This window comes from Spinacia oleracea, chromosome 5, assembly GCF_020520425.1.
Source record: "Spinacia oleracea cultivar Varoflay chromosome 5, BTI_SOV_V1, whole genome shotgun sequence".
In the NCBI taxonomy this organism is placed as follows: Eukaryota; Viridiplantae; Streptophyta; class Magnoliopsida; order Caryophyllales; family Amaranthaceae; genus Spinacia; species Spinacia oleracea.
This window is the reverse complement of record NC_079491.1, coordinates 97,462,580-97,488,223: the sequence shown is the minus strand read 5'-3', so window position 1 is coordinate 97,488,223 and position 25,644 is coordinate 97,462,580.

Below are 25,644 nucleotides of genomic sequence, written 5' to 3'. Positions count from 1 at the left end.
AATAGTTTTAGGAATCATGCATGAACACAAACTCACACACACACACACGGCAGCCACAAGGGCCGCCCATGCGCGTGCGTGCGAGCAGCAGCCCACGCAGCGAGGCCCACGCAGCCGTGGCCTTGGCGCGCGCTGGGCCTGCCTTGCGGTAGGCCTGGGCGCTGCCTTGGCTGGGCTTGTGGCGCGCGTTTGGCTTGCTGGGCGATGGCCCGGCTTCGTGCTGGGCCTTCGTCCGGCAGGCCTCGTCCGATGCTAATTCGTACGATACGCTTCCGATTAAATTCCCGGTTCCGGAATTCATTTCCGATACGAACAATATTTAATATTTCCGATTCCGGAATCAATTTCCGTTTCGAACAAATATTTAATATTTCCGTTTCCGGAATTATTTTCCGATTCCGATAATATTTCCGATTCTGACAATATTTCCGTTTCCGGCAATATTTCCGATTCTGGCAATATTTCCATTTCCGATAATATTTTCCGATACGTACCATGTTTCCGTTTCCGGCAACATCTACGACTTGGATAATATTTATATTTCCGATACGATCCATATTTCCGTTTCCGGCAATATCATCGTTTCCGGAGTATTCATTTCTTGCTTGTGACGATCTCAGCTCCCACTGAAACCAAGATCCGTCGATTCCGAAAATCCATAGATAGAGTATCTAATGCCATTAGATACTTGATCCGTTTACGTACTATTTGTGTGACCCTACGGGTTCAGTCAAGAGTAAGCTGTGGATTAATATCATTAATTCCACTTGAACTGAAGCGGCCTCTAGCTAGGCATTCAGCTCACTTGATCTCACTGAATTATTAACTTGTTAATTAATACTGAACCGCATTTATTAGACTTAACATAGAATGCATACTTGGACCAAGGGCATTATTTCCTTCAGCATCTCGAGAATTGCTTTAATTTTCGAAGGATCAGCCTCTATGCCCCGAGAGCTGATAACATAACCGAGTAACTTGCCTAACGTTACCTCGAATGCACACTTTTGAGAATTGAGCCTCATGTTGTATTGCCTGAGCCTGTTGAAAAACTTTCGAAGTACTGAGGTATGCTCGTGTCGCTCTTTGGATTTGACAATCATGTCGTCGACATATACCCCAATTTCCTTGTGAATCATATCGCTCATGATGGTTGTGGATGTTCTTTGATAGGTTGCTCCTGCGTTCTTTAGTCCAAACGGCATGACTATATAGCAATATGTGCCCCACTGAGTGATGAAGGTTGTTTTCTCCATGTCTTCCTCTGCCATGGGAATTTGATTGTAGCCTGCAACCCGTCCATAAAAGAGAGTAAGGCATGATTTGCGGTGTTGTCGACCAGGATATCGATGTGGGGTAATGGAAAATCGTGTTTAGGGCTGGCCCTATTAAGATATCTGTAGTCCACACACATTCGTACTTTGCCGTCCTTCTTTGGAACTGGGACGACATTTGCGATCCATTCCGGATATTTTGCTTCTCGAATAAACCCGACCTCTAGCTGCTTGGAGACCTCTTCTTGAATTTTGAGGGAAACGTCCGGTTTCATGCGACGGAGTTTCTGCTTGATGGGTTTTGAACCTGGAATGAGGGGAATTGTATGATGACCGATGCTTGGATCAACCCCTGGCATTGTTAGGTTATGATACATATGATATTACATAAATCATGCGGAAACAACCATTAACCCAGGAATACATATTATTTACACATAATCATATAGCATAATTTAGATGCATACTCTTTGTTGCGTGCCCTCCCTAGCTGCGCCCGAACCGAACAAGAACAAGTCTTTAGGACTCCAAGTGTCGTCCCTCCGTAGATAGTCCACAGCACGTCCGGATCCGCCTTAAGATTGACCAACTAGAATCGCCCTTAAGGTACTAGAATTTTCGGCACTTTTGAGCAAGATGTGTGATTGAATTTTTCTCTCAAAAACTCACTTTGAATACTTTTAAACTCGTTATAAATTGTGAACCCAGGCCACATATTTATAGGGGTATGGAAAGGGAATTGGAATCCTATTCAGATACAAATTAATTAAACCTAGAATCCTACAAGAACTCTAATTAATTAATTTATCTAATAGAATTAGGAATTTAATCATTAACCGAACTCTGCATGTTTTAGGAATCGTGCATGAACACAAACACTCACGCACACACACACGGCAGCCACGATGGGCCGCCCATGCGCGTGCGTGCGAGCAGCAGCCCACGCAGCGAGGCCTACGCGAGCTACAAGCCCACGTAGCTCCTGCGCGCGCTGCGCGCGCTGTGCGCGCTGCCTCGGCCTGCTGGGCCTGGCCTTGTGCTGGGCCTGGCGTGGCCTTGGCTGTTCGTGTGGCGCGCTTGGCTTGCTGGGCGATGGCCTGGCTTCGTGCTGGGCCCTCGTCCGGCAGGCCTCGTCCGATGCTTATTCGTACGATACGCTTCCGATTAAATTTCCGATTCCGGAATTCATTTCCGATACGAACAATATTTAATATTTCCGATTCCGGAATAAATTTCCGTTTCGAACAAATATTTAATATTTCCGTTTCCGGAATTATTTTCCGATTCCGATAATATTTCCGATTCTGACAATATTTCCGTTTCCGGCAATATTTCCGATTCTGGCAATATTTCCATTTCCGATAATATTTTCCGATACGTACCATGTTTCCGTTTCCGGCAACATCTACGACTTGGATAATATTTATATTTCCGATACGATCCATATTTTCGTTTCCGGTAATATCATCGTTTCCGGAGTATTCATTTCTTGCCTGTGACGATCTCAGCTCTCACTGAAACCAAGATCCGTCGATTCCGAATATTCATAGATGGAGTATTTAATGCCATTAAATACTTGATCCGTTTACGTACTATTTGTGTGACCCTACGGGTTCAGTCAAGAGTAAGCTGTGGATTAATATCATTAATTCCACTTGAACTGAAGCGGCCTCTAGCTAGGCATTCAGCTCACTTGATCTCACTGAATTATTAACTTGTTAATTAATACTGAACCGCATTTATTAGACTTATCATAGAATGCATACTTGGACCAAGGGCATTATTTCCTTCAGGCATATCATGATAGGACCATGCGAAGACGTCTATGTACTCTGAAAGTAGCTTGATAAGACCATCCTGCTCTGCCTGAGATAGAGTTAAGCCAATCTGAACTAGTTTTGAATCACTGTTGTTAGAAAGGTTGATTTTTTCTGTTTCCTCAATTATGGGAGTCCTGCTTTCATGATTTTCGATAGCTTTTAGAAATTCAAGGTCAGTTTCTTGTGAAGCAAAGTTGTTTGGATTAGGATTGTGTTTTGAATTAGAACTCGAAGAGTAAGTAGAAATTGAAGTGTTATTGAAATCAGCAATCATTACATCGACTGTTTTGACTTGAAGCTTGGCCTTTAGAGGCTCTTGATTGATGCAAGACTCTAGTTCTAGACTCTTAGACTCATTGCTAGAATCAGATCCAGACTCGTCCTCTGACTCGGACTCGCTCATCATGGATCCTTCGCCCACAGTAATCTTGAACATTTTGCCATTTGGAGCAGATATCTTGAGAGACTTTCTCCAGCCATTGACCATCCTCTCACTTGGAGTAATCAGCTTAGATGGGTCGAAGTCTTCGATTTGAGTGATCATTTGAACCATGGTGTCTTCGGAAATGGTTGGGGTTATTTCCTGGCCAAACAATAGACCAAAAGCTGATGAATTAAGGCATTCGGGGGTAGCCTTGTCTTGTAATGGGGGAGCATCCTCTAGAAAGTGACAGTCTTGAAAGATCTCGAATCCAGGGTAAAGGATCCCTTCTGAAGAGTCATAGAAAGGCTCTGGAAAATCAAAGTACAAATCATCCTCTCCTTCTTTTACGAATTGCCCATTGAGTGTAAGTTGATGGGGAGGTATTTTGAATTGATCATTGCCAGCTCAACGGGCCTTTAGCTTAGCCTTTTGTTGCTTGTCATCGAACTTAGTTGGCTTGTATCCCAGACTGCAACAGTTAGTCTGTCCTTGGGCCTTGAAAGGAGATTCGGTGGGCGGTGGCAGAGTAGTGCCCAATAAGCGCCCACGCTTGATCATCATGCGCTTTTTCATGGGATTCATTTTGGACTCGATGGCTCCAACTTCAGCACTGAATCCCCAAAGGTCTTCGTCATTGTCATCATGTTCGATTAATATCAGAGCTTTGTCGGCTATGGTCCTCGGATGGGACGCATGCAGGGTAATGAAATTTCCTTGGACCTCCATTCGGACTTTCTGATGGAGTGAGGATGGCACTGCTTTGAGGTCATGGATCTAAGGTCTCCCCAAAAGGAGATTGAAACTTGCTTTGATGTTGAGCACTTGAAAGCTTACTTTGCGCTCGATCGGTCCTGTGCGGAGTAGTAGAGTGAGAGTTCCCATTGCTTCCCGGCGAGTGTTGTCATAGGCACGAACACCTTGGGAGGAACTAGAAAAGTTACTAGGGGTGAAACCCAAATTTTTAGCAGTGCGAAGAGGACACACGTTGATGGCTGACCCGTTGTCCACCAGAGTCATGGGAATGATTTTGTCTTTGTACTCAACAGTCAGTTAGAGAGCTTTGTTATGGCCTGCCCCCTTAGGTGGGAGGTCTTCATTTGTAAAGGTGATCCCTTCTTCCAGATTTGTAAGTAACCCGATCAATTCGTCATGAGTGACTTCTGGGGTAACATTCAACTTGACAAGAGCATTGATAAGGGCAGTGCGGTGCTCCACAGAGGAAGCCATGAGTTGCCAAATATTAACCTCTGCCTTAGTGCGCTTCAATTGTTTGATCAAAGGGTTTTCCTCGGTGGGTAGAGGAACATTAGCTGCCGGTGTCGTTCTGTTGACTGGCTCTTGAATTCGACCGGACCTAGTTATGACTTTAATACTGTTTTCTGCTTTAGAGTCCAAGTACCAGTCGGCGCTCACAATTTCTCGGCATTTATCGTCAGAGATGTTTTCAATAGGAGGATCCTGATATGTGTCTTCATCATCTCTGGCCCATATCCCACAAATGTCTTCTTGAGGTAATCCAGGCTCCGAGTTTTCACTTGGCTGCGCAAGGTGGGGCATAGGCTTCTGGTTATGAAAGATTTCCTCTACCTCGAAAGGGCCCACAGCATGAAAAAGAGTTTCTTGATTGTCCTCGAGAGCCCTTATGCGAGCCTCAGCTTCCTCAACACGTTCATAGAGCTCTGCTACAGCTGCTGCTAGTGAAGTCATCTAGAATAGGATTTTGAGAGGAGGAGTCCAAGCACCTATTTAGCACATGATTTTGAACCTTAGAACTTGAACTTCCCGACACATGATATGATATACTACAAAATAGGGCTATAGCAACGGCCTAAAAGTGTTGGCATAGATCCATTAAATGTTGCAATAGATCTATAGCAACAGTTTATATGGCGTTGCCAATAGGTGGCGCTGCTATAACTCTATGGCAACAATTATTATGCCTTAGGCAACAACTTTATAAAACTGTTGCCATAGTTATCATTAGCAACACTTTTTTAACGCAACGATTTTTAACTTTTGCCAACAGTTTTTATCATCTCTAAGGTGACAATTATTAAGTTTTAGTAAGAATTATTTAGGATTTTAAGCAACATTTTTAGTGTTTAGGCTAACACTTTTATTATCTATAGCAGCATTATCAACAATCTATGACAACTCTTATTGCTCTAATATTGCAACACTTTTGTAGTCTATAGCAACATTTCTTGATACAGCTATTGCGACAATTTATGTGAGCCTATAACAACATTTCTTGACACAACTATTGCGGCACTTTTTTGCGAGTATACGGCAACAGTTTCATACATGTTTATTTAGTAGCTCATAAAAATGAAAATATTATACCGAAATATCCAACTATTACAAAAACAAAACATTTATTTCTAATTAAATTTACTTATTATTAAAATAAAACATCCATAAATACATCAATTAAGAAGACTAATGAATCTCCAAAAAGAATTAATAGTTCAATCTATGTCCTTCCCATCCTTTTATCTGAGATACATATCAATCCAAAAGATCTTCAATTTATGTCCTTCCCATCCTTTTATCTAACTCCTTCTGTCTACCATCCTATAAACGAAAAATCATAGTCAATACAATAGGAAAAATAATGCATGTAATTAAATTGAAATAGATCAATCCTGCAAAAAATTGCCGAAAACCAAACAACACAGCTGCACAGGTAGAAATGTAAATGAGCAGCATAACTGCACATGAAGGGAAGAACACCCCCCCCCCCCCACACACACACACACTGCCTGAACAAAAAAAATTAAACAATTCCAGGGGGAAAAAACTTGATATAATCCTGCAAACAACAGCTTAAAACCACACATCACATTTGCACAGGAAGAAACCAAAACGAGCAACACAACTTCCATCACAGGATTGTAGCAGACTGAGAACCAAATAAAAACCTCCAGCAGATCAGACCCCTACAGAAATGAATAGCTACCTGCAGATCAGAATCTGAACAACTACTTGAAGGAAATAATGCCCTTGGTCCAAGTATGCATTTAATGTTAAGTCTAATTAATGTGGTTCAGTATTAATTAACAAGTTAATAATTCAGTGAGATAAAGTGAGCTGAATGCCTAGCTAGAGGCCGCTTCAGCTCAAGTGGAATTAATGATATTAATCCACAGCTTACTCTTGACTGAACCCATAGGGTCACACAAATAGTACGTAAACGGATCAAGTATTTAATGGCATTAAATACTCCATCTATGGATATTCAGAATCGACGGATCTTGGTTTCAGTGGGAGCTGAGTTCGTCAAAGGCAAGTAAATGAATACCCTGGAAACAATAATATTGCAGGAAACGGAAATATGGATCGTATCGGAAATATAAATATTATCAAAGATGTAGATGTTGCCGGAAACGGAAACATGGTACGTATCTGAAAATATTATTGGAAATGGAAATATTGCCGGAATCGGAAATATTGTCGGAAACGGAAATATTGTCAGAATCGGAAATATTATCGGAATCGGAAAATAATTCCGGAAACGGAAATATTAAATATTTGTTCGAAACGGAAATTAATTCCGGAATCGGAAATGTTAAATATTGTTCGTATCGGAAATGAATTCCGGAATCGGGAATTTAATCGGAAGCGTATCGTACGAATTAGCACCGGACGAGACTTGCTAGACGAAGGCCCAGCACGAAGCCAGGCCCTCGCCCAGCAAGTCATACGCATCAAACTACACGCCAAAGCCTCGCCAGGCCCAGCGCAAGGCCAGGCCCAGCAAGGCGTGGCGCGCGCGCGGAGCAAGTGGGCTGCGAAGCAATGGGCTGGGCGCTGTGCAGTTTGTGTCGGCCGCGAGGCATGCGCGAGGGCTGTGCGGTGCTCGTGCTCGTGCTCATGTGCGTGTTATACGAATCCTAAAGCTATCGGAATTCGTGCTATGATTAAATCCTACTCCTAGAAGATAGAAATTAATTTAAAAGAGTTCTAAAGGGATTCTAATTAATTAATTTAGTATTCTAATAGGATTCTAAATCCTTTTCCATGATTCTATAAATATGTGCCTAGGGTCACAAATTTATACTCGAGTTTAGTAAGTATTCAAACAATAAAAGCTAGGATTTTTAAGCAGAAAAATCAGCCATATTACTTGCCTATTTAGCCGAAAATAATAGTACCTTAAGGGCGATTCTAGTTGGTCAATCTTAAGGCGGATCCCGACGTGCTGTGGACTATCTACGGAGGGACGACACTTGGAGTCCTAAAGACTTGTTCTTGTTCGGTTCTGGCGCAGCTAGGGAGGGCATGCTACAAAGTGTATGCATCCTAGACTAATTATATGATTATGTGCAATTAATATGTATCCTGGCATTAAGGTTTTTCCGCATGATTTATGTTGTTCATATGTATCATAACCTAACAGTGGTATCACGAGCCTCTTATTTTTTGCATAATCTATAAATTTCTTAACATGGTTAAATATTACAAATTTTCAAAGAATTAAAAAGGGGTGATTAATTTTCGTAATTGTTAATTAATTGCAAATTGCGTTTATTTAATTATATGTACGCAGTTTTTCGGCAGTTTCTTCGTTACTCATCCAAATCGAGTGATTTTTGTGTCAATTCCGCATGTAAAAGGCATTCTAAAATTTTGTGTCAATTGTTAAAAGTTTTTCGGCCGGACCCAGAATTCCCAAATTCGAAGCCTAACTATGACTTTTCGGAGGTTTTAGTTTTTCGAACGCAAAAGTTTGTAAATTTAAGATGTTAAATTGAACATTTGCGATTCTTGTTGATAAATCTTGAATTTTTTATTAACCTAATGTATATGTTTAACAAATTTGAATGCCTAGACTTGTTAATTATACAACCTAATTTGTAATTATGATTAATTTGTTGAAATTCGAATAATTTAGAATTGATTTGATTTTCATAATTAATTAATGATTTAATTAGGTATCCATGATTAAAAACCACCATAAAAATTGTTAATTTATAATAAATTTTAAACTTTTATGACCTAGATTTGAATCCATGTTAATCGGAAATTATTTGATTAATAAATTTTCGATTTTTCGACCTAAAATTATGAAATTAATATGATTTATTAATTTGTCATTAATTTTGAATTAAAAATTTTAAATTTTTATGAAATACGCTCATAAATGTTGCACGCACAAAGCAATGGAAGCTACGTGTTACCCTTAAGGGGTGTTGTATAGTGCGGGCACGCGACGACGAGCAAGGGGGCTCGTCGCCCGTGTGGTGCGAATGCAGCGAGCAACAAGCTAGGCGGCACGCAAGGCTCGAAGCGTAGGCATGCATGCTGGGCGATGGGAGAGGGCAATGGGCAAGCACATGCGACGAGCAAGATGCGTGTGGGCAGCTATGTGCTGCGCCACGACGCACCAGGCCCGCCAAGCGGTAGGGAGCCACGACACAGCACGAAGCTGCACGCAGCGTAGCCAGCAAGGCTGCGTGTGTGCGTGGCAGAGGGGCAGTGTGCGGTGTGGTTGTGCAAGCCGTGTGCAACGATCAATGGCACGGGGCATGGTGCCTCGTAGCTCGATGGGGCTTGGACGCAAGCCCATGTTCCTCGTCTTGCGACAATTGATACGTTTCGTTTTAATTTTAGATTTTCAGTTCCGAATTAATTTTAATTAACTTTAAAATTAATAATTTAAATTGTTTTCTCGGGATTTAATTTTGATTATTATAATTATTATAACTTTTAATTTATACTAATTATTTTACTAAAATTAAACCTTGAATTAATTTAAATTCATTTAATTTAACTGAAAATAAATTCAATAAATGGATTCTATTATAATTCTATAAGAGCTTTAAATTTTAATTAAACTTGTATGTTTCCGGTTAGACTAGAAATACATTTTTATGTTTAAAATTAGTAAAGCATATAAAGTTATTGGTTTAGTGGGAGCATTTTAGTCATAAACTCTTGATTAGGTCTACAATCCTTTAAGGTTAAAACAACTTGATTAGAATTAATAAGGACTGAATAAATTGTAGATTATTGGTGCCCTTGATTAATTGCTGCAAATATTTATGTGATGCATAACAATGTGTTTTACTAACCAGCTATGTGGGCCATTCATGATAATGAATGGGTGAATGGTATATATATTATGTATGTACTGTTTTGCAGGTTGTTGGAAGTGACTAGTATGGCCCAAATAGGATAGAAAATATGGTCTGCGTACCATTAATTTGAATGTAATTGGTCTAATGCACCAAAGTTTGTTTTTCAATTCAAATATGGTCTGCGTACCATCAAATAGTTGTAATTAGTTTAATTATAGCTTATCCTATTTGAAGAAAATGGAGCCTCCCACGGAGAAATTCAAGACGGAGTTTCCAATCCATTTTCAAGACGGACTTTGAAGTTGAAGCTTCAAGATAAAGTCGGGCCATACTAGATCACATTTATCTTATGCATGCTTTAAGTTATTTATTGCTTTTAAATATGTCTTAAATATGCATGAGATTGTGGCTTGATTATGTTGCATGATTAAGGATTTTAGTTCACTTAAAATCTAACCAACATAGTAAGAGCCTTAAGTTCCAAACTTAAAAATTGAGTTAAAAGGTGTCATGCCAAAATAACACTTACTTGGATAACCTTTACATCAATCTTAGTAATAGTTTTCCGCCATAGCGAGGTGTTACTTATTGATTCTAAAGGGGTAAGGTACACAAACAATTGTGAGTACCTGTTAGTTTTGGTGAAACTCGACGATATAAGTAAGGAGTCCTTTTATGTCGTGGAAAAATTGATAGGTTTACCTAATAAGTTCTTAGACGTACGTTTCAACCAAGAGTAGTTTCTAGACTATTAGCGAAAGGCTTTTACTTACCTAAAAGATTTTAGAATTGAGTCAAAATACATAATGTGCTTAATTCTTCAATGGTTTTTAGGGTCTTGGAATCATTTTATTCACACCTGCCGGAACACATAACTTGAATAAAATGCTTAATGAACATTAAATTATGCATGTATGCTAGAATTAGAGTTTATTAAGAGAAATTGTGAATGATTATTTATTTGTTTATTCTTTTTCAATTGTAGTTTTAACTATGGAAAACAAGAATTCATTCAACATTCGATCAATTCTCAAAAAGGAGAAGTTGAACGGGAAAAACTTCCTTGACTGGCAAAGGAACTTGCAAATAGTTCTTATGCAGGAAGGAAAGGAGTATGTCCTGGAAGAGGTGATGCCCGAAGCCGCAGGCGAAGGGGTCACTCAGGCAGCCCTCAGTCATTGGATTGATGCCAAAAAGGATGTGAAATGTCTAATGCTTGCAACCATGGGTGCAGATCTGCAGAAAACGTTCATCAACTCAGATCCTTTCACGATCATCAGTGAGTTGAAGAACATGTTCCAAGATCTGGCTCGAGTCGAAAGGTTCGAGACCCATAGGTAAATTCTTGAGACCAAGCTTAAGAAAGGCGAGCCTGTAAGTTCACATGTTCTCAAAATGATTGTACTCATTGACAATATGTGTCGGCTGGATGAGCAATTCTCTCAGGAAATGGTTGTAGACACCATCCTCCATTCTCTTAATAGGGGGTATGATCAGTTCAAGCTGAACTACAGTATGAATAGTCTGGACAAAACGCTCACTGAGCTTCACGGTATGCTGAAGACCGCTGAAAAGACGCTCAAAAGTGATAAGCAAGATGTGCTTATGATGCGTGGGGGCAAGTTCAAGAAATCTGGTAAGAAGAGGAATGCTAAGAAAGGTGGCAACAAGGCCAGCCAAACTAAGAAGCCAGGCGGCACTAAATCTGAAAAGAAGAAGGTGAGCTAACCCACTTCTGAATCTGAATGCTTCTATTGCAAGAAGAAGGGGCATTGGAAGAGAGATTGCTTGAAGCTAAAGGAAGATCAGAAGAACGGAACAGTCGTTCCATCTTCAGGTATTTTCGTTATAGACTGTATACTTGCTAATTCAACTTCTTGGGTATTAGACACAGGTTGTGGCTCACACTTATGTTCCAATTCACAGGGACTAAGAAGAAGTAGAAGGTTAAGCAAGGGTGAAGTCGACCTACGAGTGGGAAATGGAGCAAGGATTGCTGCATTAGCTGTAGGAACTTATTATTTGTCGTTGCCCTCTAGGCTAATTTTGGAACTAGAAGACTGTTTCCATGTTCCAAGTCTTACTAAAAACATCATTTCTGTTTCTTGCTTAGATGCTAAGGGATTTTCTTTTTTAATAAAAGACAATAGTTGTTCGTTTTATTTTAAAGAGATGTTTTATGGATCTTCTAGATTAGTCAATGGACTTTATTTACTAGATCACGACAAACAAGTTTATAACATAAATACCAAAAAGGCCAAAAAGGATGATTCAGATCTCACCTATCTGTGGCATTGTCGATTAGGCCATATTAACTTGAAACGCATGGAAAGACTTCAAAAGGAAGGAATTCTAGAACCATTTGACTTAGAGGATTATGGTAAGTGCGAATCATGTTTACTTGGCAAAATGACAAAGCAACCTTGCTCTAAAGTTGGAGAAAGAGCAACTAAACTATTGGGTTTAATCCATACAGATGTATGTGGACCAATGAGTACAAATGCTAGAGGTGGTTTCACCTACTTCATCACTTTCACTGATGACTTCAGTAGATATGGTTATGTCTACCTAATGAAGCATAAGTCTGAGTCCTTCGACAAATTCAAGGAATTACAGAGTGAAGTAGAGAATCAATTAGGCAAGAAGATTAAGGCACTGCGGTCTGATAGAGGCGGTGAATATCTAAGCTATAAATTTGATGACCATCTGAAAGAATGTGGAATTCTATCAGAATTGACTCCTCATGGAACACCACAATGGAACGGTGTGTCGGAACGGAGGAACAGAACCTTGCTAGACATGGTTAGATCAATGATGGCTCAGGCCGAACTTCCAATAGAATTTTGGGGACATGCACTAAATACAGCAGCACTCACTATGAATAGAGCTCCGTCTAAAGCTGTTGAAAAGACACCATATGAGTTATGGTTTGGAAAGCCTCCAAAAGTGTCTTTTCTTAAGATTTGGGGATGTGAAGTATACATAAAACAATTAATTTCAGACAAACTTCATCCAAAATCTGACAAATGTATCCTTGTGGGCTACCCAAAGGAAACAAAGGGGTATTACTTCTACAATACATCTGAGAACAAGGTATTTGTTGCTCGAGATGGTATCTTTTTGGAAAAGGATCACATTTCCAAAATGACAAGTGGGAGAAAAGTAGACCTCGAAGAAATTCCCGTCGAACAACAAAATCTAGAGAATGCTCAAGATGACATTCAAGATAAAACTCAGAGATCTTTAGAAGTATCTGGTGAGAATCATGGACCATCTAGAAATGTAACCCCGCGTATATCGCAGAGATATAGATCTCAACCGGAAAGGTACTTAGGTATTTTGACGAACGAGAGCTATGACGTTCTATTACTTGAAAGTGATGAACCTGCGACTTACAAACAAGCTATGACAAGCCCTAGCTCCAAGCAATGGAAAGAAGCCATGCAATCTGAATTAGACTCCATGTCAGAAAACCAAGTTTGTGTTGGGTTATGATACATATGACAATACATAAATCATGCGGAAACAACCATTAAGCCAGGAATACATATTATTTACACATAATCATATAGCATAATTTAGATGCATACTCTTTGTTGCGTGCCTTCCCTAGCTGCGCCCGAACCGAACAAGAACAAGTCTTTAGGACTCCAAGTGTCGTCCCTCCGTAGATAGTCCACAGCACGTCCGGATCCGCCTTAAGATTGACCAACTAGAATCGCCCTTAAGGTACTAGAATTTTCGGCACTCTTAGGTAAGAAATATGGCTGAATTTTTCTCTCAAAACTCACTTTGAATACTTGAATTAATCTCTGAAAATATGTGACCCTAGGCACGTATTTATAGAGTTATGGAAAGGGAATTGGAATCCTAGTAGGATACGAATTAATTAAACTTAGAATCCTATAAGAACTCTAATTAATTAATTTATCCTTTTAGGAATAGGAATTTAATCATATATTAATTCTAATAGTTTTAGGAATCGTGCATGAACACAAACTCACACACACACACGGCAGCCACGAGGGCCGCCCATGCGTGCGTGCGAGCAGCAGCCCACGCAGCGAGGCCCATGGCCTTAGGCGCGCGCTGGGCCTGCCTTGTGGTGGGCCTGGGCGCTGCCTTGGCTGGGCGCGCGTTTGGCTTGCTGGGCGATGGCCCGACTTCGTGCTGGGCCTTCGTCCGGCAGGCCTCGTCCGATGCTAATTCGTACGATACGCTTCCGATTAAATTCCCGGTTCCGGAATTCATTTCCGATACGAACAATATTTAATATTTCCGATTCCGGAATCAATTTCCGTTTCGAACAAATATTTAATATTTCCGTTTCCGGAATTATTTTCCGATTCCGATAATATTTCCGATTCTGGCAATATTTCCGTTTCCGGCAATATTTCCGATTCTGGTAATATTTCCATTTCCGATAATATTTTCCGATACGTACCATGTTTCCGTTTCCGGCAACATCTACGACTTGGATAATATTTATATTTCCGATACGATCCATATTTCCGTTTCCGGCAATATCATCGTTTCCGGAGTATTCATTTCTTGCCTGTGACGATCTCAGCTCCCACTGAAACCAAGATCCGTCGATTCCGAATATCCATAGATGGAGTATCTAATGCCATTAAATACTTGATCCGTTTACGTACTATTTGTGTGACCCTACGGGTTCAGTCAAGAGTAAGCTCTGGATTAATATTATTAATTCCACTTGAACTGAAGCGGCCTCTAGCTAGGCGTTCAGCTCACTTGATCTCACTGAATTATTAACTTGTTAATTAATACTGAACCGCATTTATTAGACTTAACATAGAATGCATACTTGGACCAAGGGCATTATTTCCTTCAGTCTCCCACTTGTCCTTAGGGACAAGTGTGCATTTCCTAATTCCTTTGTCGCTCGATGCTTGCTCTTGAACATAAGGTAAGAGTTGTCATCCTTATTATGTCCAGAGGTGTTCCTCGGTTTCAGAGTTCAACTGATCAAATAAACAGATAATCATAGCTTATGATTCATCCGAGCACGGCCATGCATTTCACAGTTTCTAGCTCTCCGAGTGGCCTTGTACAACTTTTAAGCATCTCATCCCGATTTATTGGAGGACAATCCCAATCTTGCGATCTTGAGATTAGACTTCGTTTGATAGGTGATTACCTGAGCGTTGCCTTTATAGCCTCCTTTTACGGTGCGACGGTTGGTCAACGTCAAAGCAACCAGTTCTCAAACAAGTAATCTCAAATCACTCAGGTATTGAGGATTTAGTGTCTAATAATTTAATGAAATTTACTTATGACAGACTTTCATCTCTTACAGTAAAGTTTCATAGGTCTTGTCCAATACTAGTCTTCCCAAAGTAAGTATCTATGCAAATGATTATGACATTGCCATGTCCACATAGTTCAAGAAACAGAACTACTAGTCATCTTGCATTCTAGTCGTCTAACGTTTTCTATGCGTCCAATTTTATAGAAAACTCCGACTAGGGACCATTTTCAACCTTTGACATTCAAGTTCACTTGATAGACATTTCTTAGTCACAGGACTGGTCCTGACAGTCTATCTTGAATATATCGTCAAATTTGAAGGGACTCATCATTTAATACTAAACCAAGATTAAATGGAATATGAAAATACATTTCATATATGATAAATGTTCAACCCCAATGTTTTATAACCATGGGCCTCAAACCCATCTTCTAAAACAATTCATGGAATTCAAAGCTATGCTTGATTTCCAGTGCTACAACGTGAGTGTTGCTTCTCACTTGTTGCATAGGTTTAGTTATCATGCTTTGCCAATCTTAATATCCTTTTCATCGAATGTTCTTCAAGATATGATGATAAGATCTTTTCGAGTTTGTTTATTATGTGATCTAGTCTTTCTTACTTCGATGGTGGTTTTACTCATTTTGCAATGAAGAACCATCAAGTTAGCAGACGTTTTTCTTGCTTCAAGAGTGGTTCTACGCATTTTTCAATGAAGAACCATCAAGCCAGCAGATAGGTGATCTACCCAAGTTCAGTGAAGAACTTTAAACAACCCTGTTTTATTGCTTCTTAGGCAATAATCACTTTTACTTCAACTGTATAGGTTGCTAGTGATGCTTTGTTTGGATTTACCTATCCAAGAAGTTCATAGATATGTGGAAGACTCTTCAACTATATCTTTAGAACATAGAAATTATTATTTTAATTTCCCACGCAACAACTCATGGTCTCCAATCCATGTTGCCATTTCAAAACACGATGCTCTATAGCTCGTCCTTATCAATGGTTAACTCCAAAGGGTCTTGCTTGATCCTTTGCTAGTGTTTATGCGTGTAGCATCAATATTTAGCATATCTTTATTTCCTTGAATCAAGAACTATTCCTATGTACCTTTTCAAGTACCATAAGTATTCTTGATCTCAATCTAGTTGATCTTCACTTAGATCAATAGAGATTGGTATATGTTCGTCATGCCTAAAAACATACGATACGTTTTTGGCGATCCTCATATTATATCATACATGATAAATTCTTTTGCAGAATAATTCCCAATTGAATTCTATTCATGTAACTTTAGCTCATTCAATTTCAGTAGATACTGAATCCAGCCAAATTCTTTGACATAAAATATAGGTGAAGAATCTCACTTAGATCCTTTGATGTTTTAACTTAGTAAATGCTTATACATAGTTCAAACATTCTTTACTTAGATTTATTCACATGGGTCGAATATCTCCAATGGAGTCTTTCGTGTTTGATTTAGTAAATGCCATTACTTAATCCAAAACAATATTATAAGATCTTTGTAAATAGATCTTAGTACCCAGTATGAACTAAGTTTCGCCTTGGTCCGTCATTGATGAATAATCTCAAATCTAAGTATTTAGCATTTGAATGTTATTTCACAATAGAGAGATATGTGTGTGATACACATAGGACCAATTAAGTTTTATGTACTCCCACTAAACTTCTTATATATCTATAAGAATTATGTATATTTTATGAAAATAAAATACTTATTAGTTTCACTAAAATACATTTCTAATTCCCAATTGCTTGCTTAAATCTGTACTTAGATTTTATAAACTAGCTTTCCTTTTCAAGCATTTATTTGGATCCACAAATCCTATGACATACCATGTACATAGTTTATTCCAACATTTGATTGAGGAATACGTTTTTTCATCCAATTGCTATATGTACCAATATGCAATCATTGCTTGAATTATAGACTTGAGCATTACGATTATGCATGAGGTTTCAACACAATCCACGCCGTGAATTTGCTTGTAACCTTTAGCAACTAATCTAGCTTTGTGTATGAACACAATTTCATGTTTGATGGTTTTTATCCTTAAAACAAACTTCCAACCAATAGGTGTGAAACTATTCTTGCAAATCAACAAAATTTCAATTTTGTCATCAAAACATTGAGTATGTTTTATGGCCTCTAACCATTTAAAACATTTGAGTCTATATATGGCCTCTAACCATTTTAGGGAATCTGGGTTTCGTCATAGCTTTCTTACAGGTCACAAACTCATTAATCTACATGATAATAGTTTGCCTGTAAGTTGTAGGTTTCTTCACTATCTAATAGAAGAATCTCATAGTTTCATTGACCAAAACTCTATGTTTCTTTACTATCTAATAGAAGAATCTCATAGTTCCAGTGACTTGAACTCTATGCCTACTTGGGTATAGAACATCAAACAATAGAATATCAACAGGCACTTTGAGAGTCCTTTGAATATTTTATTCTCCTTGAAGCACTTGTAAAGTCTTCTAAGAGATGTCTATTCTTTAAAGCCACTTCTAAAGTCCTTAAAGAATAAGTTCGGATTTTCTGAAGCACTTCGAAAAGCCTCCTGAATGTCCGTTTATGTTTGTTGTTCGCCTCGAAAACTTTCGAGGTATATTTTCTCCCACTTGTCATTTTGGAAACTAATCTCCAAAAGGACATTATTTCGAGCAAACAAACATTATGTTCTCAAAAATTCGTGGTAGAAACTATACCCTTGTGTCTCATTTGAATAAATCACAATGAAACATATATCTATACTTGGGCCTTAGTTTGTCGAATGACAAACACTAAGCTCCCACTGAGTTTTGCAACTCTCTAGATATATTTTATGAAAAGTTATTCTAAAATTACTTTTCAATAGCTTTGACGAATTTGGTTTAGTTTGGTGGTAGTTGAGCATTTTGTTTTTGAAATTATAGGAAAAGTCTTTATGATTCATCATTGATCGAATCAAGTACTAATTGACTTCGATTATTCCAACTAAGATATGCCATATCTTATGGACCTAGATTGTGAAATTACAACACACAATCATTGATGATCATATTTGGTCTCAAGTAATCATCAACATGATCTAACCTAGATCTTTATGATTTCTTGCCAAGTGGGATTTATACTTCTGAATCTTTGAACTAGCCAAACAGATTCAACTTATATCACATTTGAGTAAATAAACCTATATTCACTCAAATCCATGTGAAATAATAAAGTCATAAAATCTTTCTTTAGCTTTGAACTCCATTGTTTAGGCGTTCTAACAATAGTTCATATCTTATGTTACTTTCAACAAGTAAGACTAGTTGTCTTAAAATGATCTAGAAATCAATCAACTTTCAAAAGTCCATTAAAATAGAGCTTTTGAATGTTAACTTGTTGATATGGTCTAAGCAACAATGCCAAAGATTAGTGAAACTCAAATCAAGGGGTTGATTTGAACCTAGTAAAGTTTTATTGTTAAAGAGTTGTTTGTTTTAATCAAGCATATTGACTCAACCTGTAATTGACCATTTTATTCAAATAAACAAACAAACAAACAAGAATTGTTTTTGTTCTTCTGAATGTGAGTCTTTCTGGGTTTGAAGCAGAAATTTAGGTATGCTGATTATGGAACAAAATAGCCATTAAGTTCCAGCCTTGAAAGGACTTAAAACAAACTAGATGACCCTACAACTAATGTAGCATTGCCATGCTTCATTTCCCACTTGTAGGTCATTAGTGTAGCCTAGCTTCCATTGTTTGAGTTATTACCGAAGTAAGAACCTCAAGCGGTATATGATACCAAGGAAGTTTGATTGCTAGGTCACTTCTCTTTAAACATAAACTTATAGGTAGAAACGGAATTATAAATTCCTTTCATTTGTTCCTTTGTTTTCCTATTTCTTGTACCCTTTCTTATAGTCTTAAGAATTCTTTAGTGTTGACTTTTATACTTTGTTAGACATGTCCAATGTCACCAACAAGGTTCTTTACCATTTTAATTTATGTTGAATATTTTGTTTCAACTAGATGATCTTACCAGAAGCTTCTAAAGTTCTCTAAGCATCGATCTATTCGAATGTCTAGGGACTAGACTCATTCGAGAATTAAATGGACAAAGATATTAGGTTGTTAACCATTGGTAAAGTTGAGTGTTTATACTCAATGCTTTATGATCTCAAAACTACATTGTATTTTGAATTCACAAGCACCAATCGGTTTGCCATTCGATTTTGATATTCGAAAACAACCATAAAAGTCGATATAAGAAACGTACATTTTAAATTGCTCACTTTCTCTCTTTTCCGTGAATCGTTCTTGGATTCACTACCAATCGAGGAAATTTACTGTTACCTTTCTAAAAGGATTTACCGCAGTGCAATATATTTAATTATAAACAATAATTAAAACATTCATTGAAGCATGCAAAGTCTAAACATTTATCATGAATAATAACTTGAAAATGAAAGCAATCATGCAATTTAAGCAAGTCATTGGCATTTTATTCGAATTATGTGTTCCGGCAGGTTTGAATAAAATGATTCCAAGACCCTAAAACCATTGAAGAATTCAGCACAGTTTGTCGACTCAATTCTAAAACATTTTAGGTAAGCAAAAGCCTTTTGCTAATAGTCTAGAAACTACTCTTGGTTGATAGGTACGTCTAAGAACTTATTAGGTAAACCTATCGATTTTGCCACGACATAAAAGGACTCCTTACTTATATCGTTGAGTTTCACCAAAACTAACATGTACTCACAATTATTTGTGTACCTTGCCCCTTTAGGACCAATAAGCAACACCTCGCTGAGCGAAAACTATTACTAGATTGATGTAAAGGATATCCAAGCAAGTGTATATTTTGGCATGGCACCTTATAACTCAATTTTTAAGTTTGGAACTTAAGGCTCTTACTATGTTGGTTAGATTTTAAGTGAACTAAAATACTTAATCATGCAACATAATCAAGCTTTTGATCTCATGCATTTTTAAGACATATTTAAAAGCAATAAATAACTTAAAACATGCATAAGATAAATGTGATCTAGTATGGCCCGACTTCATCTTGAAGCTTTGACTTCAAAGTCCGTCTTGAAAATCTCCGTGGGAGGCACCATTTTCTTCAAATAGGATAAGCTATAACTAATTACAACTATTTGATGGTACGCAGACCATATTTGAATTGAAAAATAACTTTGGTACTTTAGACCAATTACATTCAAATTAATGGTACGCAGACCATATTTTCTATCCTATTTGGGCCATACTAGTCACTTCATAACCTGCAAAACAGTACATATACAATATATACCATTCACCCATTCATTATCATGAATGGCCCACATAGCTGGTTAGTTAAAACACATTATGCATCACGTAAACATTTGCAGCAATTAATCAAGGGCACCAATAATCTACCAATTATTCAGTCCTTATTAATTCTAATCAAGTTGTTTTAACCTTAAGGATTTGTAGACCTAATCAAGAGTTTTATGACTAAAAGGGCTCCCACTCAAACCAATAAATTCATATGCTTTACTAATTTTAAACATAAAAATGTATTTCAAGTCTAACCGGAAACATACAAATTTAATTAAAATTTAAAGCTCATATAAATTTATAATTGAATCCAAAAGTTTAATTTAATTTCAGTCGTATTTAAATTAATTCATGATTTTAATTTTAGTAAAATAATTAGAATAAATAAAATTTATTATAATTACAATATTCAAAATTAAAAGGAAATTTTGGTATTTACTACCTTTAAAATACACCACTTTTGTATTTACTACCTTATGAAATTTTTATTTTAAATTACTACCTTAAACTTCCAGATTTTTTTTATTTACTACCACTTTATAGTTTTCTCATTTTAAAATTAAGTTATCTCTTTCGTTACTTAATCGTTTAAAGTGATTCGAAGTTCATTATTTTCCTTTTTCTATAGGGATTTCATTGAGAACGTCATTTCAAAAAAATTCGTTTGATAATTCATAAATATTTTAAACTTTTAAAAATAATATTTAATTTGTTTAAACTTTTACGAAATGTTAAACGGTAAGATCCCTATGGAATCCTTACATATAAATGAGAAGAATGAGCTTTGAATCACTTAAAATGATTAAGAAACGAAAGAGATATCTCAATTTTAAAATGAGAAAACTGTAAAATGGTAGTGAATACAAAAAAAATGGAACTTTAAGGTAGTAATTTAAAATAAAATTTTCATAAGGTAGTAAATACAAAAGTGGTGAATTTTTAAGGTAGTAAATACCAAAAAATCCAAATTAAAATCCTAGAAAATAATTTAAATTATTAATTTTAAAATTAATTAAAATTACGTAAACTGAAAATTTTCAAATTAAACATTCAAAACAATCTAATCGTAACGCAAACACCCTACGCATCGCACGCCCATGGGCCGCACGCACACAGCCATCGCTGGCCATGTGCGCGCAGCCCATGCGCTCGTCGCATAGCTGCTGCATCTACCATCGCAAGCCATCGCACGCTTTGGTGCTCGCTGCGCGCGCTCCATCGCTCGCTGTGCGCGCGAGCCATTGCTTGCTGTGCGCGCGACATCGCTCGCTGTGCGCGCGAGCCATTGCTCGCTGTGCGCGCGAGCCATTGCTCGCTGTGCGCGCGACATCGCTCGCTGTGCGCGCGAGCCATTGCTCGCTGTGCGCGCGACATCGCTCGCTGTGCGCGCGAGCCATTGCTCGTTGTGCGCGCGACATCGCTCGCTGTGCGCGCGATCAACGCTGGGCGCAGCGCTCGTGGCACGTGAGCTTGCGCTCGCTGCGCGCGAGGCTGCGCGCTCTTGCGTGAGGCAGTGCGCGTCGTGGCGCAGCTCGCTTGCTGCCCACACGCGACTGCCATGGCTCGCCTTTCGCCCATGCCCATTCGTCCATAGCTCGTGGCCCACGACACAAGGCAGGGCTGCTGCCTTGTGCTCGTGCACCATGCCTTGCTCATTGCATTCGTGCCGCACGGGCGACGAGCTCCCTTGCTCGTCGTCGCATGCCCGCACTATACAATACCCCTTAAGGGTAACACGAAGCGTCCATTGCTTTGTGGGTGCAAGTTATATGAACGAATCGCATAAAATTTTTAAAATTTATATTTAAAATTAATGACAAATTAATAAATAATATTAATTTCATAATTTTAGGGCGAAAAATCGAAAATTTATTATTCAATTGATTTCCGATTGTCTTGGATTCAAGTCTAGGTCATAAAAATTTAAAATTTATCATAAATTTACAATTTTTATGGTGGTTTTTAATCATAGATTTCTAATTAAATTATAATTAATTATGAAAATCAAATTAATTCTAAATTATTCTAATTTTCAACAAATTAATCATAATTACAAATTAGATTGCATAATTAACAAGGCTAGGCATTCAAACTTGTTAAACATATACAGTAGGTCAATCAAAAATTCAAGATTAATCAACAAGAATCGCAAATATTTAATTTTAACATCTTAAATTTACGAAATTTTGCATTCGAAAAACTAAAACCTTCAAAAAGTCATAGTTAGGCTTCGAATTTGAGAATTCTGGGTTCGGCAGGAAAACACTATTTTTGTCAAAATTTTAGAATGCCTTTTACATGCGGAATTGACACAAAAATCACTCGATTTGGATGAGTAACGAAGAAACTGCCGAAAAACTGCGTACGTATAATTAAATAAACGCAATTTGCAATTAATTAACAATTACGAAAATTAATCACCCCTTTTAATTCATGCAAATTTGTAATATTTAACCATGTTCATGCAATTTAGATTATGAAAATAATAAGGGGCTCGTGATACCACTGTTGGGTTATGATACATATGACAATACATAAATCATGCGGAAACAACCATTAAGCCAGGAATACATATTATTTACACATAATCATATAGCATAATTTAGATGCATACTCTTTGTTGCGTGCCTTCCCTAGCTGCGCCCGAACCGAACAAGAACAAGTCTTTAGGACTCCAAGTGTCGTCCCTCCGTAGATAGTCCACAGCACGTCCGGATCCGCCTTAAGATTGACCAACTAGAATCGTCCTTAAGGTACTAGAATTTTCGGCACTCTTAGGTAAGAAATATGGCTGAATTTTTCTCTCAAAACTCACTTTGAATACTTTAATTAATCTCTGAAAATATGTGACCCTAGGCACGTATTTATAGAGTTATGGAAAGGGAATTGGAATCCTAGTAGGATACGAATTAATTAAACTTAGAATCCTATAAGAACTCTAATTAATTAATTTATCCTTTTAGGAATAGGAATTTAATCATATACTAATTCTAATAGTTTTAGGAATCGTGCATGAACACAAACTCACACACACACACGGCAGCCACGAGGGCCGCCCATGCGTGCGTGCGAGCAGCAGCCCACGCAGCGAGGCCCATGGCCTTAGGCGCGCGCTGGGCCTGCCTTGCGGTGGGCCTGGGCGCTGCCTTGGCTGGGCGCGCGTTTGGCTTGCTGGGCGATGGCCCGACTTCGTGTTGGGCCTTCGTCCAGCAGGCCTCGTCCGATGCTAATTCGTACGATACGCTTCCGATTAAATTCCCGGTTCCGGAATTCATTTCCGATACGAACAATATTTAATATTTCCGATTCCGGAATCAATTTCCGTTTCGAACAAATATTTAATATTTCCGTTTCCGGAATTATTTTCCGATTCCGATAATATTTCCGATTCTGACAATATTTCCGTTTCCGGCAATATTTCCGATTCTGGCAATATTTCCATTTCTGATAATATTTTCCGATACGTACCATGTTTCCGTTTCCGGCAACATCTACGACTTGGATAATATTTATATTTCCGATACGATCCATATTTCCGTTTCCGGCAATATCATCGTTTCCGGAGTATTCATTTCTTGCCTGTGACGATCTCAGCTCCCACTGAAACCAAGATCCGTCGATTCCGAATATCCATAGATGGAGTATCTAATGCCATTAAATACTTGATCCGTTTACGTACTATTTGTGTGACCCTACGGGTTCAGTCAAGAGTAAGCTGTGGATTAATATTATTAATTCCACTTGAACTGAAGCGGCCTCTAGCTAGGCGTTCAGCTCACTTGATCTCACTGAATTATTAACTTGTTAATTAATACTGAACCGCATTTATTAGACTTAACATAGAATGCATACTTGGACCAAGGGCATTATTTCCTTCAGTTTGGGATTTGGTCGATTTTCCAGATGGCTACCAAGCCATAGGAAGCAAATGGGTTTTCAAACTGAAAAAGGACAAGGATGGGAAACGTGAAGTTTTCAAAGCTAGAATGGTTGCAAAAGGTTACAGGCAAGTCCACGATGTGGATTACGATGAAACCTTTTCACCAGTTGCAATGCTAAAGTCTATTCGGATAATGTTAGCAATCGCTGCATATTACGATTACGAAATATGGCAGATGGATGTCAAAACCGCTTTCTTAAACGGCATTTTAACAAAAACTGTGTTTATGACACAGCCTGAGGGTTTTGAGGATCCAAAGAATGCTAAAAAGGTATGTAAGCTTAAGAAATCAATCTACGGAATGAAGCAGGCATCAAGGAGCTGGAATATATGTTTTGATGAAGCAGTCAGTGACTTTGGTTTCATCAAGAACGCAGACGAATCTTGTGTATACAAGAAGGTCAGTGGGAGAAAAATTGCTTTTCTAGTATTATATGTCGACAATATATTACTTATCGGAAATGACATTTCTATGTTGAACTCTGTCAAGATTTGGCTTGGGAAATATTTTTCGACGAAGGATCTAGGAGAAGCACAGTACATACTGGGCATCAAGATCTACAGAGATAGATCTAAAAGGATGATTGGACTTAGTCAAAAAACTTATGTCAATAAGGTGCTTGAAAGGTTCAAGATGGCAGACTCCAAGCGAGGCTACCTACCCATGTCTCATGGAATGACTCTAAACAAGACTCAGTGCCCAAAAACACTTGATGAGCGTAGACGAATTAGTGGGATTCCATACGCATCATTGATTGGTTCAAAAATGTATGCTATGATATGTACACGCCCGGATGTTGCGTATGCACTCAGTGCTACGAGCAGATACCAGTCAGAACCAGGAGAGGCACAATGGACTGCTGCCAAGAATATTCTAAAGTACCTGAAAAAGCACAAAGATGATTTCCTGGTCTATGGTGGAGATGATGAATTAATTTTTAAAGGCTATACGGACGCAATTTTCCAAACCGACAAAGATGATTTCAGATCACAGTCTGGGTTTGTCTTCTGCCTCAATGGAGGTGCAGTAAGTTGGAAAAGTGCTAACACCATTGCGGATTCTACAACTGAAGCGGAGTACATTGCTGCACATGAAGCAGCAAAGGAAGCTATATGGCTAAGGAAGTTCATAGGTGAACTTGGTGTAGTCCCCTCCATTAAAGGACCAATAGCTCTGTAGTGATAACACTGGAGCTATGACACCACCAGAGAGTCAAGCATGTACTTCGTAGATTTCACCTTCTACGAGAGTTCGTTGAAAGAAAAGAAGTCGAGATAAGCAAGATTGGAACTGATGACAACATCTCACATCCATTGACTACACCTCTGCCGCAGGCGAAGCACAACTCGCACACTGCAGCTATGGGAATCAAGCATATTGGAGAATGGCTTTGATGTCCTTATCTGATGTTTTAATGTTTTAGAGTTTAATACTTTGTAAAACATTATTGGTTAATCATTCACATAAATGAATAGAATTAATTTTTCCATTTAATTTGTGGTTTATTAAA